Source organism: Megalopta genalis, chromosome 5, assembly GCF_051020955.1.
Source record: "Megalopta genalis isolate 19385.01 chromosome 5, iyMegGena1_principal, whole genome shotgun sequence".
In the NCBI taxonomy this organism is placed as follows: domain Eukaryota; kingdom Metazoa; phylum Arthropoda; class Insecta; order Hymenoptera; family Halictidae; genus Megalopta; species Megalopta genalis.
In genome coordinates, this window is record NC_135017.1 from 2,847,935 (window position 1) to 2,862,846 (window position 14,912).

The 14,912-nt window shown below is 34.6% G+C and overlaps 1 long non-coding RNA gene across 2 annotated transcripts in view; it reads right to left on the minus strand.

Moving 5' to 3' along the window:
* Window positions 1-13,061, minus strand: part of LOC143259553 (uncharacterized) — a 72,099-nt gene extending 59,038 nt beyond the window's left edge. The window contains exon 1 of one of the 2 annotated variants that reach the window (XR_013033555.1): window positions 12,213-13,059. This is a non-coding gene — a long non-coding RNA (uncharacterized LOC143259553). Of the gene's footprint in view, window positions 1-12,212 lie in introns of both variants that reach the window. The other variant, XR_013033557.1, reaches the window with a different exon arrangement.
* Between the last annotated feature and the right edge of the window lie 1,851 nt (window positions 13,062-14,912).

Sequence of the window (14,912 nt, forward strand, 5' to 3'; positions counted from 1 at the left end):
GACTGTTATATCAATATTTTGACGATTAATTGAAACGTTCACACATGTGACATTAAAAGGTCCATTGAAATCCTAACGTCCCTAGATGGAGTACCTCAAAAAATCTATCGACAAAAATTAATAAATAACATCATGAATAATTTTAAACGTACTCACGCCCATTTATATTCTTGTCAACAGTTTCTAATAATTAATTCAGAGTTACAATTGAATTACTTCAGGGATTAGAATTACAAAGTAATTCAATCACATTTTAATCCATAATTCATATCGCAACTGATTTCAATTACAAAGTAATTCCATTACATTGTAATTCGTAATTCCGATTATCATTCAATCACATTGCAATCTAATTTGTATTACAATGTTATTTGTTTACTTGTTTATGTTTATTAATATCTGTTTAAATTTGCTTAAACTTGTTCAAATTTGTTTAAATTTGCTTAAATTAATTATTAATTTCTTCAATTATATTGTAATTCAATTGTATTATATTGTAATGCATTTACATTCGAGATTGAATCACAGTGTAATTCAATTAACTGAAAGATTTGAGTTACTTAATTGAATTACAATGTCATCCGAATGCGATATAATTGAATTACAATGTAATTGAATTAGCACAACTCTGAATTAATTAAATTGTTCGCACATGTTTCATTAAGATCCATAGGAAACCTAACATTCTTAGATGAAGCACCTCAAAAAATCTGTTAACGAAAATTGACAAATGAAATCGTAAATGATGCTCAGCACACACGGTTATAATTTCGCCAAATGTTCCGCCGTTCGAGTGTTAAACATTGTCGACTTCGAAGCCAGAAACAACGTGTAAAACCAGTGACGTTCCCCCGACGTCATCGCCCGCGAAGCGGTTAAAAGAAAGGGTAAACTGTACGTCGACCGTCTGGCTTTCCGAAGAAGTCACAAAGAGATTCCAGACTCGTCGAAAGGTCAAGATCGGGCGTATTTGCTCGGTGGCCGCGATTAATCGGCGAGCTATCACGATACCCCCGGAAGGCAGCCCATAAACCGGCGGGAATCAGCCGGACGAAGGAATTTAACACGATACAGAATCGCGTTATTAGTCACCGTGGTTGGAGAGCCGGCTTCTCGCGAGTTCATCGAGCGAGACCGAGAGAGCTTTATACCTGCATGCTGCACAGCGGTCTGAAAAGCGGTAATTTATGGCCGAAACTCAACTGTTAGACTTTCAGATTTCGAGACAATCTTTTTCTATCTCAAATAAGGACCCTTTAAAACCTTGAAATTTTAGTCCATTGCGCTCGAGTAGCGATTCTGAGACGACGCTAAACATTGCTACATTGTTTTCAAAACAATTTTCACATTATTAAATTTATCTGTATTCGATAAATTGTTAAATAATAGGAGTTTTTTATATGTATAAATACTGTAGATTGAAACAAATGTCTTCATTTTGGAGTTAAAATGGTCCCGGGTGCAAAGAGTTAAAATATAAAATCTTTGAAACAACTTTCCAAGCAGATATATATCATACATAGCGTTTTAAGTGCAGAATTATGAAATTGGAATTGCAATGAAATAATTTAATTATTCGTTTTATAGTGCTGAAATGCAAATTTCTGCTATATTTTCCTATATACGAGCAAATGCACACTGCACACAAAAAATTATAGCATAGAAAAATTTTGGAGAAAAATTGGCCAACTTTGACTGACGATAACTCCGCAAAAAATCATCGTAGGGTGATAACTTTTTTTTTAAGTGAAAGCTTGAAACCTCCCTGTGCTTAACGTCCTATAAAGCCGATGACGTTGGTACATGACAAAAATGTGAGGGTTATTTTAAAGTGCTGTAACATTGCCAAAAAGATCCAGCCACGTTGCTTTCTCGGACGTGGCAATTTTCAATGTGTCAAACAGTGGCGTGGATGCATCGAACTTCAAATCCAGAAACGTTGTCTTAAAGTAGAGATTTCGATCTTTAATTTAAAAGAAAGGTTATCATCGCACGACGATTTTTCGCAGAGTTATCGTCAGTCGAAGTTGGCTGATCTAAACATGTTTTCAATCGATGCACGAAGAGAGCATAAAGTACAATGTAAACTTTAAGAAGAGTTTAAAAAAAAAATGTTGAAAAACGTTAGATTTCGGATTTGCGTTTTATGAAAGCTTATACCTTCGACATGCGCACGTGTAAATTTTAGCTGCAGCTCCTTACAGTTTTGCAGTGCTATTTGACGATTTTTTCACAAATGTTTAATATATACAATTTCGAAAACAAAATGTTTGTTATAAATAATTTGGAGTTATTTCGATTTTTTCAATATTAACGTAAATATTTTTGATTTGATAATATTCTAGCTGGCGCCGAGACAAATTCGATGATCTACTATACTACGACTTCGAAGCTTCTGATAGCGCTGAAATAATTTTGGACACGATAAACGGGTTTCCAGCCCACTGTGCGCTGGTATCAGCATCAGCTCGTCGGTCGTCGTCGGCCGTCGCTGCATCAGTGCATCAGTGCACCGCTGCATCGGCGCTCCTCTGCACCGCTGCGCCGCTGACTGCACCGGTGCAGCTATTATTTCAACCTTCCCGCGCATTCCTCGCCGTGATTGCTACCTGCTTTTTGTTTCCTTCCTCCAACGAAATCCTTGGAATCGTCTGCGGATGAAGTCATTTTGGACGAAAGAAACCGAAGCACCGTCCGAGCAACCAGCCTTGTGCAAGCACTCCGCGCGCTCGACCTTACCATCTCATTTTTTTTCGAATGCGTCCATCGCGATTCATTTGTTGCACGCCGGCGACAAATATTTCTCTCTTTCTCCTTCCTCGGTTCCGTATCCTTCGCGCGATTTTTGTTAAGCATTTTCTCTGCTTTATCGAGGTGACTCCCGAGAGATCTCTCCGCGGTGGAAATTAATAAGACGAATATACACACGCCGGAACAAAAGGACAGCCGCACGTTTTAAGCTTAACGTAATTTAACATCACCGCCAAGGTTTCGTTTTTATACATTCTTGCAAGGCGCCTCTCGAAAGGTACCGCTGAAAAACGATGTTAAAAATGACACATCGAAATTATACAGGATGTACATCTGAACGGTCGCGCCGACTTTTGGGACATTTAAATTAATCTGACAAAAAAATGTTCGCAATGAAATTTAACGAGTGTACGCAAAATAATAAATAAGTAAGTAAGTTCGAGGGCAACAATGCGCAACGATAAAAATTTCGAAAAATTTTTTTATTTGACGAGAAGCTCAGGAACTCTTGACTTGTTTCAATATCAACATGTATTTTTTACTCTATAGAATTGGAGCTGACGAAAAAAAGGAATTCTACGACCTGCTGCATAATTGCCTTTACACAATGACTTTTACTGCATACAGTTTACAATTGTTCTCTCAATGTACTGCGAATTTCTAAGCTAACATTGATTCAAAGGTCATTATGCAGCAGCTCGTTGAATTCGTTTTCAGGTCAGCTATAATGCTGTCAAGTCAAAAATACACAGTGCCATTTAAAAAAGTCAAGGTGACCTGATATTTTTATCGAGAAAAGAAATTTTCGAAACTTTTATTATCGCACATTATTCTCCACGAAGCACTTATTAAGTTTTATTCGAAACATTTTTTTCTCAGATTAGAGTAAATGCCTCAAAAATCGGTGTAATCGTTAGGATGAACACTCTGTACAGGGTGTCTCCAAATTCGTGGTACAACAGGCCGAGAAGTAATTTTACGTGCAAAAATAAGTCGAGAAAGAAGAGTAACAGTTTTAAAATTAGCTTGTTCAGTAAATTCTCCCTAATTGACGTTCAGATTGTACACAAAAGCGGACAATTTGAGCTCGTCAATTTGCGGCTCGTTTTGCCAAAATTCCCAAATTATATAATAATATATAATAATAATATAATATATATATATATAATGTATAATAATAATATACTATGTATAATATTATATAATATAGTATCCCTAAATAGTCCATTTTTGTGTACAATCTGAATTTACTGTAGTATTAGGAGAAGTAGAATTGGTATGTTATTGCCAGACGCGCCACTTGATTCTCCTACTATTTTGTATTTGTATTATTTTGGTATTATTTTTTCAACCTAATTTTGCTCGGAAACGGAGCCTTAAACAGAAAATGTTATTCGTTTGTTTCGACTCATTTTTGCATGTAGAACATTGTTTTTTTAATGTAAAGGGTTGACTTGTGATTCATGGTTCCTTTCGGACTTTTATTCCTGGATAAAAACAAACAATTTGATCCTCCGACCTTGATTTTCTAGACCGAGAACGATTTTGCGGTCAATTTTTTTAATAGATCACCGCCGATACAGGGGTGTAAAATCATGGTGGTAACATATAATTTTTATACAACAGAAGTACAGTAGAGACTCCATTATCCGAATATTTGTTTTTACAATATTCCAGTATCCGAATGTTCTACCATCTAATCACACACACATTGTATTATTTAGATAAATTATCATCTAATAGAGGATTTGAATGAAATATTAACAAATTAATAAAACATTTTAGTGCCAAGATATTACAAAAATAAACTCTCAGATAAGATATCTATATCTAAAAATATCTACATCTAAAATATCTATATCTATATCTAAAAATTAGTAATAAAAGCAATTGCACTGTAATGTCATTTTGACTGGTTTGGTAATTTGAATTTTTAATTATCTTCGACAGATTCAATCAATCAATGCTAGACCGAGGATTTTATGGATTCGTGATAAAAATGAGTAGATCAAATGCAAATTTCTCACAAGTAAAGATATTATTATAAACTACATTTACATAATTTATTTTTCTATATAAAATAAAATTTTCCAATATTCTACAGTGTATTAATAGAAATTTAATTTGTAGATTTTTAATATCATTTTCAATTACAATAGATTATTCATAGATTTTTAATAGAAATTTTAATTGTAGTCCATTTTTAGTAGAAAATATTTTAATCGATTTTGTATTGAAATTTTAATTATATTAGATTTTTGATAGAAATTTATATTGTAATATATTTTTTAATAGAAATTTTAGTTATGAGTTTTTTTATAAAAGTTTTAGTTATAATAGATTTTGTATAGAAATTTTAGTTATAGTAACAAATTGAACTAGATTTCCTTAAACGAAGAAACCTCTTCTATATTTCTGTAATCATACATTATCATGCAATAGTAGACATAGGATTCTAAGAATTAATCTCACAAAAATAAGTAATTTTTAATAAAATAGTAAAGATGTTCTGCTTACTACGTATGTCATGGCGTTATAAAAAAGCTAATTTAATATTACAATTGTGTGCCGGCTAAATATTACTTTGTCCAGCAAGAACTTAATTTTAATATGCAAATGCAAATTTCGGTTATAAGATCTCTAATGTTTCAATTTTAATATCTTCGAATATTCTAGAGCATAAAATTTCGTTCAATTGGTAAGATCCACTGAAAGATCCAGCAGGTACTATTGCTACAGATTATATTTTTATTAAATAAAATAACAGCCTACATATTTTTTACAATCATCCGATGCATCAGGTAGAATCTATTGTTCGTATCTACCCACAATGACTCACCGGGACAAACGGCTTTTTGCTTTCACTAAATAGATAAGAGTTCAAAATAAATAAAATAAAGAAAGCAAAAAATAAATAAAAAAAATAAATCTCTGATATAGAAACGGAAGTTATTTATGACTAGACGCGGTAAAAATCAATAAAACTCCTCCAAAAACAATTTCATTTATCATTGACGCCCTTCTTTACGTCGAAATCACACAACGACTATAGCGCGCATGAGAGATTTGCTATAAAAAGTGAGTTATATCTTATTATAATCGCCGGCGTGATGAATAATGTATCTCGAAGTAATAATATCCAACGCCAGAACACGATATAAGTTTATGGGACTGCCTCTCTATTGCACCAGACATATTAAACACGCGATGCAATCTGTTGTGAAATCGCCATACTTATTACTCGGGGCTGATTCCTGTTTACACCGAGCGAGAGACCGCACATTTTTTCTACATGGAATAGGACGTCTAACAAAAACGGTATTAAACAGTGCAACTGTGTTCTTATTGCTGCGAAACCATCAATTGTTAAACATTATGTGCCATAAACTTGGAAAATAAAGAACTGCAACCACTTTCATTATTGTGCTCTGTTATGCCCTGAATCTTTACATAACCGCAATGATCTGTAGTGGTTAGAATTTAGGTTGAGAGAGCACTTAGATTTTTAATTCGTTTTTAATTTATTTCATTTATTTAATTAATCTAATGTTTTCATTTCATACTTTATATAATAACATTAATACCAATATTGATAAGGTTAATATCAATTGTATCAATTTAATTGATTGTATTATTGTTGATAATATTAACGTTAACATTGCACTGGTTTTAATAAGCCACAAAAGAATGATTTCAAAATAATAAAAAATCAGAAATTCATATTTTTAAGAAAAATTCAGCTTTGTTTATATTGGTCATATTTTATTTCTGCTTTTTGTTTATTGTAACTGTTCTTTCGTAGCTTACTAAAAACAGTGCAATATTAATATTAATGTTATTAACACTGATACAATTAATTAAATCGACATAATTAATATTAATATTATAATATAAAATATGAAATATTATATAATATATAATAATTATAATATTAATTAGTAATTATTAATATATAATAATTATAATATTAATTAGTAATTATTAATATATAATAATTATAATATTAATTAGTAATTATTAATATATAATAATTATAATATTAATATTTCATATTATATTATAATATCAATATTAATTTTGTTCATATTATTTATATAAATACAATTATTGTTGAATATTAAACAAACTAGAAAATAAAAAAATTACAAACCAGCCATTTTAACTGGTTTGGTAATATTCTGATGTAAAATATGTTATCCAAAAAAAAATTTAAAGAACATGTTTTGCATAACCATAAGAAAATATTGTTCTCTCTTTTCCACATTTACCGATCTTATCCTCAATTTTATGGTTTGAAGTGTTTTTAAAAATGTTTATTATACGTATAAAAGTGAATCACGATTGAATTAAAAATTGATATGATATGATAATCAATGATAATTAATGATAATCGACCGTTTCTAATTTGCAGGGTTCCCTTTGCAACAATATACAATTAAATTTAGCAGAGCACTGTTCCACGCGATCGGTGCTCAAGTATCTCGAATAAAAATTGACAGGTTGAATTGAAATTGGGTGTAAAAGAGACGTTGGCCCACAATGGAGACGTTTCTTGTATTGGCAGCGATCTGTCGGTCGATCAATGCCTGAAGTGCCATTATGTCATCAAGTGCCAATGCGCAGAATGGTGCACGTAAGTATCGGGACCGCGTCCGATATTTTCATAATCACGAACGGAACGATAATAATGGCTGTCGCAATTTACGATCCCTGGAAAAGGCCATTACCAGGCCCGTGGAAGTGCGGCAATTCCCGCGTTGCCGCCGAAAATCGCGAATCATTCCACTTAACGATCACGTTTCACTCGTTTACTTATTAGTTCTTGGAGCGGAGAGTTTGTACACGCGGCTATGACACGTTTATTGTCATGCAGATGGAGAATAACGCGATTCGACATGACGGCAATGGGTGCCGTATGTTTTTATTTTTATGCGCTGAACGCGAATCCAAATAATGGCACTTCTATGTTTCTCACCGTTTTAGAGTTCACATTGGAAAAGTAAATTCAGTTTCCACATAGTAATCTTTCTTTGAAAAAAAAACGTTCATCTTATTAATTATATAAAAATTGGAAAAAATAGATAATTTTTAATGAAATAATACAGCACAATGATCAAAGTGTAATGCTTACTATACTAGGATTGTATGCTCGCCAAAAATTAGTCTGTTCCGTAAGATTTTTACTAAAATATTCTCAAATTATTCTCATTGATAGTTTTAGAGTTTTCTTTGGAAAAGAAAATTCAGGTTACAAATTTGGGAATTTTTTGTGTTTCAATCATAGCAGTGAAATGATTTTGTGAAGTGTCCTGAGTACTATGATATTTATTTTTGCAATATAGTTGCAGCAGTGAATTTAAAACAGAATTTTCTGCACTTTATCCGTGGAAACTGTAGATATTTTTTCCTATACGAAACAGTTTATTTTAATAATATTAATTTAATTTTGGCAAGATACATCTAATTATTGAACACTCGATCTTTGATTTAAGTACGAAAGTTAGACAAATTTTTGTTCTACAAAATTATTTATTTAAGCAAGAATCTGTCATCTATCAATTTTATAAAATTTTAAGCTTTCTTAAAGCTGTGCAAACTTTTCTTCTGCAAAACTATTTGCAGATTCCTCTGATGGAACAATATATTCTCGTAATGTTATAAACAGTTAGATTATATTCAAACAAAATTGTTTATTTTAGCGAAAGTCCGTCATTCACCAATTCTATCAAATGTCAAATTTAAACATTTTTCATGATTTAATCACATTTTTCTAACTGTAATGACATACATACATTTATAGTGTTATAAAATATAAAACGGAATATTAATAATAAAATTGAATATCTTAAATATAATTCATAAAATAAGTTAATATCAACCGCAATTATATATTAGTATTAGTGTGCATATTAATATGATTATATCAGTGTAGATCAGAAATGACTCCGGTACAGGCGGCCGCGTTTCAGCAGTCGGAATGATAATCAAGACCCTGGAAATTAGTATAAAAATGCAATCAATCGACTTCAAATAATTCATTTCCTCGATTAACAATTAATGAAGCCGAAAAGCTTTTGTGGAAGTATATTCGTTAGATTGATTAATTTCTGTATAATATGTACTTAATGCAAATGCATTCTTGCAGCTTGAGTAGTATCAAATCACTTTGTTATTTACCGTGAGTCTAATGTCGAATGCATTTTTCTAACATCGTGACATTCGATATCTCTCAAGAACATTCTTTATCGCGTTGTAACAATGTTTCGCAGTCACCTACTTTGATACGAGCGGAACAGTAAACACTGTTTTATTGGCTGCGCATGATAAATTTTGTGTGGGTGTCGCTGCACATTTCATATTTCACAGGTGAGCGCGTTTACGGTTACGATTGCGAACAAACATGATCATTTATTGGGCGATGTGTTAGTTAGACAATGAATTGAAAAATAAATTGGCCTTACATTACTTTGTGAAAAATGCCTCTCTGTGAACTATAGATCACTAAGGACATTTGGTAAATAATTTTCTATGTAAAGTAAAATAAAATAACAATAAAAAGAAATAAAAGAAAATAATAATGTATCTTAGCTATAGATTAATTCCGTTTTTTATACATATAATAATGTTGTTGTAGTAGCGAAGACTAAGTATCTGTAAAAACGGCACCAAAAACTTCAATGGAACTTATTATTATAGAACTAAATAATAAAAATAATTAATATGTTGCTTAATTATTTATTGTAATTCATGGTACAAATAAATTTAATTTCTAGCAATTTTAAATCCAAATGAATTTAATTTTAGTCACAATGCTCAAAGATTGCTTTGTATTCCTAGACTGCGAATATTTGTGCATTTCTGACAGAAATGAACAGATCGAAAAGAAAACTTCCGAGACGTTAAAAAATTTGAAGATATATCAAAGTAATTATCAACTTGTTAAAGTTATTTAAAAAAGGAGAGACTGTGTAGCTTACAATTAACTTTGATCGTTTATAGTTTGCATAAAAATCAACAGTCTAATTATTATGTACTATGCATTTATTTTATTTACAGTTATCGTTTTACAAAGATTGTTATTTATTTGTATCAATTGCATTGAGAAATTACTCGAATCAGTAACATTAATAAGTTGAACGTCGGTCACCAATGACTTCCACAATGCAAGGTTAGGTCAGATTAGGTCAGGTTAGATCCGGGCTAGCGGAACATTATTTGTATCAATTGCATTGAGGAATATGAATAAATTGAACGTCGGTCACCAGTGACCTCCACAATCCAACAAGATGCCAATTATGCGCCGGTTATTGGCGATCTCTTCTATGCCACAAATGACAATTCAACTGTCTGTCACTGGTAACGTTTGCGACAATTTACGCATTCAACGATCAACGGACACTAATAACTAGATTGCGGTTTTTTATGCAAAATAAAAAAATTGTCTGCGCCAATTGCATGGAACAGATACCAAGTAGCAACTTGATTCGTTCTTTAATCATCTTGATAAACTGAAAACGATACATTGACGTTTCAAAATGTTTTACATTTTTACACTATTTAAAATTGTAACTTTTTAAGTTTAACAATTAACTATTCTAATTTATAACAAATGCATAAAATGGCGAAATAAAAGACGGAATAGTGGACTGGTGACCGTCGCGCGGCTTTTCATTCACAGAATTCTTCTTCTGTTTACACCGCGACGGACGCCGCTGGGAGACAAGAAAATAATGTCACACGCATTGTGCTTTTATAAAATTCAACGGTACAATTTAATTTATTATCCAATATCATTCAGTAATCGAAATCATTGTCGGCTCTGTCAACATTTGACAGTGGAAAATTATAATAAGATTAATTACGAGCTTATCGTCCTTTTACAAGAACATTTTAGTACATTAATAATTATGAAAACGCTGCATTTGTTTCAAAATTTTCACACAGCAATTGAAAGAAATTTGTCATTATCAAATATCCACTTTGTAAATACTTAAATTCTTTGGCCCTTACACTCCAGCAATTTGGCCTAAATCATAGTAACAATATTTATCTATGAAAACAAAAAAACTCACAACTATTATTACACTTTAATCGCGTGAACAGCAATGTGTAATCAGATCGTAAGTAATCAGAAACTGTGGCCTATTCTGCAAAACAGTCGAAATATGATGAAACAAGCACGAATGTGTCACCTGTTAAATTTTCTCGATAACTTATCATATTTCCGCGCACTGCTGGGTCTTTTAATCGGGAGCATCGAGTTCCTAATCGACCGCAACTCTATCTCCAAATACTGACGCAATATTCAAGTTCATTCAGTTCTTCTCAAAGAATTTCTGTATCTACAACTTTTGCAGTCGTTTGTACGACCGAACATTTACGACGAATAAACGTCACAGGACCCCTTGTCGTACCATTTTCTTCAGATTTACACTAAATCGAACTTTGTCGACTCTAATAACGTTTCGGAAGAAAAAGAAAATTCATATTTATGCTGTGCACACATTTATTTGAAGGTTTATCATTTTCAGTGCCGAACAACGATACATCATCGTTGGCCACGCTTGAGAGAATGTTGTTTCCTTAATAAACAACAGTTTTATCTCTTAATTTATATTCCTGTTTTCATTTTCTAATTATCAGATTCCACATTTTTATAATTTCTTTTTACGGAACATTGTCAAACTAAATCGAACAGATTTGGTATTTTTCATTGAGGGAAACGCGACTTTTTCGATTGGCACTGACAGGATTAAATATTGATGACATGAAAAATAATTATTCGCAGTCAACGAGTTATTACCAGACTGCCGGCTTTACGTATTTCAAGCAATTTCAAGCAATGATGATTTGATATTATATATATATATATAAATTCTTTTAATATCATCATTGCTTGAAAGTAAATATTAAATATTATATAATATTGAGTTGAAAGTAATATCTAAAAACACATAATAATATCTAAATATATAGATGTCCTTATAAACACATAATATCTAAATACATAGATCATCTATGTATTTAGATATTATTATGTGTTTATATATATAAGGACATCTATGTATTTAGATATTATTATGTGTTTTTAGATATTACTTTCAACTCGCCGAAATTATCCAAGGAAGAACATTTTATTTCACTCAAACCGATTGCACTTGACGAGGATAAGCCCTATTTTGCATAAAGATCCTAACCTTGACATAACCTCGTCAGTCTCAAACACGTCAAAGTGCGGCAAGAAGTTCAAACAGCTCTCATCATAATAGCTGTCCTCTACAGCGGGCGGAGAACACGTGTGCCATACGACTACGCCGGGCGTCTATTATGACCGCGAACGCGTCTCAAGTTTCCTGCCTCTCGAAACAGTGAGAAATGAAATCGAACATGGCCGGGAGAGCATTAAACAAATTCACTGTGAAACATCGCGGAAATAGAAGAGAACAGTTTACGAAACTCACCATCGGATGGGAATCCATACCGGGTGTTACCGAAAGGTCCGGCGCTTTGTCACCGAAACGTAGCCGGCGCGTGCCTCGTTGCGGGCCAGACCGTGGAGACCACGCGGCGTGCGCGTGCACTCGCTTAGGAGCCGTGAATATCTGCGGGCATACACAACGTCGCACCTTCTGTTTTCAGAACACCACTGCAGGAAACGTAGGAACGGTCGAGAAACCGCGTCGAATTCTCACTGGCGAGTGTCACGGAACACGAGAGCCGGCGCGCGGCACGGGCGTCGCGATCTAAACGAGAACCTGTCACGGATTATACGAGGCAATCGTCGTCGGCGCGCGCGCGCACGTCGCCGGTTCGCATTCAAGCGTCACAGGCAGTCGACAAGTTCATCGAGAGGAGACACACTGTAGAGGCTGCACAGTTCGCGCAGATCGTTCGCAGAGCTGTCAACGCGGAAACGACACGGCACCGTTCTCGTACGACGCCCGGCGTCGCGGCGTCGCGAGTGGCAACAGCGGTAGCGCGCCTATTTTCGAAGCCGCGCCGTCGCGCTAAGCGATAAGGGAGAGGACGAATCTCGAGCGACTAGGGACACACACTAGGGAGACGAGCGAGACAGCCAGAGCCCGGGCGAGCGCGCGTTCGAACCGATGCGATGCATCGCGGCGGCGCGATTCGAGCGAACTATTCGCCCGTGTTCGCCCGTGTTCGACCGGCTTCGGCTAACCTCGGCCCCCGTCGACCGGCCCGGTCTAGTGCGCGGGCGGCTACAACCGACGAACCGACCGACAACCGCGACAATGCTCGGCCGAGATCGGCCGACGGCCGCCCATTCGGATGTCCATTCGGATGCTCGCCGGGACGCCCATTCGGAATCTCTCTGTCAATGGACCCCTTCAATTTCGGGCACCGTAACTGTTGTAATTCGACTGCGGACGCTGTACGCGCTCGTGACAATAATTAATTGGCCTGTCTTAGTCGGAGAGGAACAAGAGAAGATTCGGTTTCTATACAGTTCTTACTGTTTCTTTCATCGTCGCTCGGTTATTTACGCACACTGTGCATTTGTTCGTTATTAACACGTTGGCTGCCGTGGGGGTCACCGGTGACCGGCACTCGACTTGGCTACAGCGCGTGGGGGTCACCGGTGACCCGGCGATGCGACAAATAGTTAAAATACATAATTAGGGTAAACATCGATACTTATAAATTTCTAAATAATACCATTGTTTCTGTAATGCTTTGAAGAAATGAATGCCGTATAGAACATGCAAAAATAATTTTATTAATACAAGGAAATATACATGTCATTTGTGCGCATAACGATGAAACACATCGAAACACGGTAGGCACAGAAAAGGTGAACCAGAACAGTCAGCACAATATGTCGTCACTTTCTTAGCGCAATTCTTTGCTCTCATTCTTCCTAGCTGTTTTGTATTTTTTTCATAACACAATTTGCAAAATCGTCTTATATTTCGCATACTTCCCGGTTCCCTTTTAAGTTCATGACGACGTTTTTTCTGTACGTAATTGCTTAGTGAAGTGCAATCTTCATCGTTAGGACATTTCACTAAATACATCGCTAACTTCATCCTAAACTCGGAGATTGAAATATAATCACAAAAATGGTCTGCGGCGCCTTGGGGGTCACCGGTGACCCCCGCCACGAAAAATGCATAAAACAAGTTTATACAACTAAACCTATCTGCTGTAAATAATATTTCAATATAATGTGCATCGCATAATGAAAAATTCATGTTGGCGCCTTGGGTAAGTCATGTAAAAATCGCGCGGCAGCCAACGTGTTAATTGCTACTACACCGCGGATATTTATGCAAAATCAAAATTGTCTGCGTCAATTGCAAGGAATGGAAACAACGTAGCAACTTCATTTTTCCTTTAATCATCTTAATGGATGAAAAATTATACTTTGATGTTTTAAAATGCTTTTAATTTTTACGCTATTTTAAATTGTAACTACAGAGCTGCGTAGGGCGTCTACCGGATGGACATTATGATTCTGAGCTGCAATGGCGTCGCGACAGTTCAGAATTATAATGTTCACTCGATGGACGCTCCACGCCGCTGTGCGGGACTCGCGCGCATGCGTCGCATGCCCCCACTCCTTGCGTAGTGACTTTTCCTGCGACCCTGTTTATAATCCTTTAGAAGCTTTCTTATCTGTGATAACGCTTTAATTTGTTAAAACAAGAAAGCTGAAATAATAATTCAAACAAGAAACCAAAAATACTGTACGCGAAACGAGTGTAATTTAAAATTGACTTACCTGAAATTTTGACAATATGGCAAGGAGAATAATGAAGGGCAAAACTGTTGCGATTGTCGGATAAACGCTAACTGAAATAGTTTTGCCTCAAATCGGTCTTAATATGCATTGAGATCAGTTTGTAAACATTGAAACCCTCTTTTTAATAAGAAAATATTGTTTTTTGACTTTAGAGTCCTAACCTCTCCAATCTCTTCTGTTTAACCCAAATGATTAAACCATTGCAACAATTTTGAGAGTCACTGTATGGTTTCTGAAGTGTATTATTTATTTTTTTATACACACCATTAGGTATGAATATTATAATGAATATTATATCATTCTATTTTATAATGATCGTTATACATCAGTTTAAAGTTTATTATTAATAATATAGTTTTGTATACCTGTTAGTATCAGTGTACATTCCATCCTA